The sequence below is a fragment of the Triturus cristatus genome, chromosome 8 (assembly GCF_964204655.1).
Source record: "Triturus cristatus chromosome 8, aTriCri1.1, whole genome shotgun sequence".
Classification (NCBI taxonomy): Eukaryota; Metazoa; Chordata; class Amphibia; order Caudata; family Salamandridae; genus Triturus; species Triturus cristatus.
In genome coordinates, this window is record NC_140591.1 from 579,740,374 (window position 1) to 579,746,614 (window position 6,241).

The window sequence follows — 6,241 nt, forward strand, 5'->3', positions numbered from 1 at the left end:
TCCTGTTCGCGACCGCTTTTACTTGATCGCGTTGCTTTTTGCTTGCTCGGGGAGAAAATATCGCGCAAACTTGCGCACGTGGTCGCAATGGGCGCGGCCATCTTTTTTTTTCACTCTATTGCATGGTTCTGGGGCCTGATTTTCAATCCTCCCTAAATCTTTTCAATCCTTTGTTTATAGCCACTTTTTTGGATCTTTATTACTTATTATTTCTCTAACTATTTTCCTGCTTCTATATTTTTGGTTTTTGTCTACTTTATTTTTGTTTTTTAGCTACTTTTTCTCTTTCTATTGCCTGCTATTTATTTCCTTTACTCCTTTATTTATTTTACCTTTTCTTTCCCGCCCCGTCCCCAGAACCATGTCCAAGGGTAGGGCTGTTCGCCGGCGCAGCCAGAGCCGCGACCACAAGGGGTGCAGGCACGGGCCTTATTTGGGGAGGTGGAGTTGGCTGCACTAATTTTCTTTGTGCAGCGCCACCTCCCCTCAACCCTGGCAGCAGGTGGCAGGCCTGGGTCCGGGTACAGCCTCCGGGAGCGTCGGCAGCGGTGGGGGAATGTGCGCCGGGCAGTGTCGCGCATCTCTGGGGTCCGGCGCACCCAGGCACAGCTGACGCACCGGTGGTCCGACATCCTGGACTGTGAGCAGGACCTGCTGGACCTGCTAGGAGTGGAGGTCCCGGGGCTTGGTGAGTACCTATTTAATTATTACAACTTTGTGTCTGTTCTTCTGCTCTATGTTATATATTGCGAATATCTTTTTTTCCTTCCAACCAGCTAGAATGTTGCTGCTTACAATACATTCCAGGTTAATAACGTTTAAAAGTCTTCTGTGATTATTATGACACAGGTGCTCTTCTGCGCTACTACTAATCTTACTTGTTTGCAGCTTTGCGTTTGCGCTTGCTTAGCGGGATTCTTTACGAGTTTATTTTAGAGAAATTAAGTTACGTAATGCTACAGTGACTCACGTCCACTCCTTACTTTGTCCTGTCACTAATAGATAGGGGTGGATTGATACTTAGGTTTAGGTACTTTGTATGAGCTTCTAATTGGTTAGTGGTATGCGTGATGCCCCCCCTCACTCAGTTACGTGACGTGCTGCTAGTACGGCAGTCTTTAGAACCTTTTCTAGTTTGTTCAATGAGTGGAGGTAGGCTTAGCAGTTACTTAGCAGTAGCAGATCAGCATCAATCAAACCAAAATTTGGTGTATACAAAAAATGTAGTCATGTTCATGTGTCCTCCATGATTGGACCATACGCATTGTTGAGGAATACAGTGGAAATGCATACTTAATGTACAATTGGCATGCCTGGAATAGGTGGGCTAGGTTGGGTGGTACGTTGTACTACTACTTAGGCTTAGTTGTAACTTAGTTTTCTGGAATCAGAATGGAAGACTGGATTACTGTTGATAAATAGTAACTTAAGTAGTCGAACTGCGAATCCCCCGATATTACATGTTGACCAGATGAGATCGGTCAATGTAGTTATTGCAATTGTTGTTTACATAAGTGTTTTTTGACCGTTGTTGAAAAATATTGTATTTGTTTGACACCATCCATCAATGTTTGTCTCTTTCTTATATCTTTCCTGTTCAACAGCACCCAGGGGCAGACCGACAGGGACTGGGCAGTCGGCGGGACAGGAACACCACCAGGAGGACACCGCTGAGGGCTCCTCTGCTGGCCCCAGTAAGTCTTCTTGTTTTTAATAATATTTCTTATTCCATAACTTTTACTGCCCCATTTTTCCCGAACTATAGTGTGTTTCCAAATGCTATTTTTTTACCACCAATTATCCTTCGATCTGTACGGTTTCAAAAATCTTATCCATGCCTCCGCTATGATGACTCTGAGTACTACTACTACTACTACATACTATCAGTCTGTCTGTACTGTAGTAGCTAGTCTTGCCCAGTTGGCCAGTGCCACTCTTTGTGAAAGGTTGTAATATAAAACTCATATTCACCAGTAGCTCGTACAATCCGTTGGGTCGTTGTCTTGTACTACTTTTACTCTTATTGATGTTGAGGCTTTGAAAATTCACAGCAACAACAGCCCTACCAGATTTCTTAATATTTTGATATGATACCCTATAGGACATACCACTGTTGTAGGGATCTTGCACATACATTTGCACCAGAAAATAGGATGTTGGTGATGGTAGGTTGGACCTTCCTTGCACACCTCAATCAGAAATTCCGCACCCACCACAATTCCACTGCTTGACTATAGTACTGTCTTGTCATACCTATTAGGTCTCGGAACCCTCCCCCCAAGATACCCAACAAGTACACAACCCAGAACATAACACACCCAACCTCTGTCGTGGAAGCAATTCACATGCACACCCTTACTTTAATTTGCTCACTCGTGTAAGTTAGTCCACACCAAATACCACCAAGTCTATGTAAGTTTAAAATGTTTATTTCAATTTGAGAAGGTCTGTACACTGTTTTCTTAGCAGCACCAACCGGCAAATCAATAACATTAAAACAATATACATTGTTACACTTATACAGTTGGGAATTAAATCATGATAACTGAACAGTGGTGGAAGGCAGCACCAGCATCCCATAGCAATTTAGTTTATATAAATTTATAAATGAAAATGGGAGTGAAGGGACCCCTCACCTCAGAAGAACCTATTACTGGTAGTTGGTGCATCGTTCAGAAGCTCTGGTTCGTAGAAGGGAATCTTGCGTCTGTAATGCGAAAAAAGAAATGGTGTGCGTTAGTATATTGCAACTTGCAAGCATTTCTCAGCCGTGCCAAAAAGTGTAGCATCTATGGATAAGCAATATGGACTAACAGTAACAGTAGTACACCAGTTCTTCCTAAAAAAGTGGCTTGTTAATGTTTGTTGACCGCTTGTACGCAGCGCGTAGACTAGACAGTAGCAGTGTGAGGCAGGTCATGTGGGCTCAAAGGTGTCTTAAGAAGCTGCAAGGTAAAGGTAACATCACATGTGCATGGCTAGGGCTAATCAAGCAAAGGCTACAATGATCATATAACTATTAGTGTCTACTCTACTACTACCTGATTTGTACTAGTGATGTATGTTAGTATTAACTCATTTTTCAACCTTGCTACTGATCAATAGGGGGGAGGTGTATATGACGCCTAATAAATGTGTAATGTTTTCTAGGCGCACTACCGACCACCATTGCCGGGGCCAGCGAAGGCGACGCGGAGGGCGAGGATGCGGCAGTTGCAGATAGCAACGGAGCGGTAGGGGGAGTGGCAGCACCAGTGGCAGGCGGTGGTAAGTTAGATTCATAATCCTTAACTATTGTTGAACTTGACAGCACACTCACTGCAAGGGTGTACTGTATGTATATGTATACTGTACAGTTGTGACTTAGGGCCCCATTAGGATGGTGGGCGTATTGCCCCCGCCGGGCCGGCTGGAATTCACTGCCGTCACCGCAGGGGCAAACCTCCCGCCATCCCTGTAGAAAATATTCAGACATGTCCAGGCGGAAAAGGGTTCAATATGGCGGTGGTGTCTCTCTCACCACACCGCCAGCCATATAATCTGCATTTTGGAATGCCTTTGCGTCGTGGCATTGCCGTCCGCCACGGAAAGGCATGCACACATTGCAGAGTATGCTTGGGGGCCCCCATGGAGGGTACCTACCTATGCTATGGTATCCCCCCGACTTTCAAAGCAAAACGTGACAGGTTCCGTGCGGGGCCCGTCATGTTGTGCTTGGAAAAGCAGCACAACATTTTAGCATTGCTTTCAGCAAAGCCAACCAGAATTTAAATTTAAAAAAACAGGGTGCGCCCGCCACTGTGCCCGGCGCATCATCCTAATTAATTGTCCCCACGGGACCCCCACCCTTTTTAGCAGTCGGATGGCGGGCGGGCAAAGTCCGCCCGCTATCCGATGTCGTAAGTAAGTATGAGTTGTTGGGGACGTTTGAAGAGTGAACTAGAAGACTAGAATTCCCTTTAATTGGTATAGGACTAGCAGCCGGAGTATTGAGTAACCAATGGCCTCATCTATCTGATTTCAACTCCGCTTTGAAAGTTTTATGGAGAAGAGCACCTGGTGCACTGTTCAACTAAAAAGTGTAAGACAGGTGGAAGGAAGAAGGACGGGCGACATTTAAAATGTTATGTACTACTGTGCTTTATATTATAGTGCTACTCTACCATGCCACTATGTGTATAAATAATTACCTTGTCCTACTGTTTTATTAAGACTATATTTTACAATTGTCTTGTTTTTTTCTTTTTGATACACAGCTACTCCGAAACTCAACCGGAAGGAGTTGGCCGCCAAGGCACTGCGCCGGAAGCTGGAGGCAATCCAGCAGGAATACCGGCGGCTGGTGGTCCTAGCCGAGGAGGAGGAGGAGACTGCAGCAGCAATTCAAGCCTCCTCCAGTGCCCTGGGCCCCAGCCACCGCCCTCCAGCGGTACGGCGCCACCGTCTGGTGGCTGCCCGCCGCCACCATGCCATCTCCGGTGCCCCCCCCACTGTGGCTGCAACTGCCGCGGCCTTAGACGCCGCGTCGCCCATTTAGAGGACGAGATGCGCCAGATGCGTGTCCTCCTCCAGTCCCGCCCCACCAGTTAGTCCCTGTCACTGCCACTTTTTTAATTCCTGTTCTTGTTCTTTACTCGTTTGGCCGTTAAGACTTTTTTCTACTGTGGACAGTGGTTGGGGTTAGGGAGGGGGGTGGGTCAGCTTTTGTGGGTTTAGTTTATTTTTGTTAGGGTAAATTAAATATATTTTTCTATGTTACATGCAATGTTGTTAATGTTTTGTAGGTGGGGTAACTGTTTTACATCACACTGTTTCCTTGCTGGTGCATGGCCGCCCATAGCCTGTGTTTGATTTCAATAATTTGCTGACAGTATAAGACACAAACAGATAGATGCAACACACCTCACTCATTGACTGGTCCTTCTAGTACTTTCAGTCTGTCCTCTAGTCTATGCATTCTTTGGAGTGGTGTGTGAAAATGAAATCATTGACAACATGTCCATTATTAATTCTGCCTCCCCCAAACTTCTCTCTTACCGGTGCTTGATGTTTATGTTCAACTATGGCACAGCACTGGCTGCATGGTGAAGATGGTTTCCTTTTTAATACATGCCATGATTGGGGTGGTGGTGGTGGTAGTATAGTAGTAGTAGTAGACACTGGCAGGGTGGCAGCATTTCCAAAAAAAGAAAAGGAGACAGTCAATCGCCTTTGAGAGACTGTTAGAGGAGTAGTTGAATGAAGTACATTACAGAACTTACCGAGCAACAATTATATGCTCAAATATAATTTGACAAAAAAACTGAATGGTGGTTATGAGGATAGCCTACTAGACAGAGTTACAAACTATAGTTGTGTCGACTCGAGTCACTTGACTATGCCTACAGTCTAACAGTTAGTGCTGTATATGAGGAATGACAACAAACAAATCCAATCAATGCCGGCAATTCATGCTGAGGTATATGTTCCTTTGTTAAATAAAATAACCTCTGAAATATCCTACTCATGGGTGGGCAAGCAGAAGAAGATCATCGCTCTGCATTGAAATTGAAGTAGTGTTGCTTTCACCACATCCGCCCCAGCAAGTGTGTGATTAAGTATTGGTGTAAATTTAATCTAGTTACACCTCGACAATAAGTCACACAGCCCGGGGGAAGAGGGTTAGGGTTTGTTGAATGGATGGGAAGGGGGATTTTGGGAAAGGTTTGACATAGAAAAACAGTATGCATACATAGACAAACAAATGACAATCATGGAAGACTACCATATCCATATGTTAAGGGAGAAAAAGGCAATGCATGCATGATGATGAGAGACCCGGATTACATACACTTCTATTTCTTGTTCTGTTCCGGCCTTAATACTTTAACAGATAGCAAATAGAAATTTTAAATATTGGTAGTGAAGAATCGTAAACACAGAGCAAACCTAATGATGATTGATAATAACAACTCCAAGAACACACTGTTGTAAAGATTGTATACAAGATATTAATCAAATTATTTAAAAGAAGTTAAAAGTGGATACTGTTACTGTGTTATCCTGGTCAAAAATGTGGACTGGATTTTTGCATCTCGGCATTCCTCTTGCTCCTCTCGTCCATCAATCTTGGGTGTGTCGCCTCGCCCCTCGCCACTGCCCGGCTGGAAAAAAAGGTGATTGATTGGTAAGGTAATTAATATGCATTGTAATGTTTTACAAAGTTTTGGCCAAGGCCCGGACTGTAATTTTAGATTGAAAA

At 44.4% G+C, this 6,241-nt stretch overlaps 1 long non-coding RNA gene across 1 annotated transcript; it reads left to right on the plus strand.

Moving 5' to 3' along the window:
- The first annotated feature begins 1,599 nt into the window (after positions 1-1,599).
- LOC146802439 (uncharacterized) lies at positions 1,600-4,315 on the plus strand. The gene is made up of 3 exons (XR_014967393.1): positions 1,600-1,694; positions 3,151-3,267; positions 4,257-4,315. It is a non-coding gene; the product is annotated as an uncharacterized LOC146802439 (long non-coding RNA).
- Positions 4,316-6,241: the final 1,926 nt, after the last annotated feature.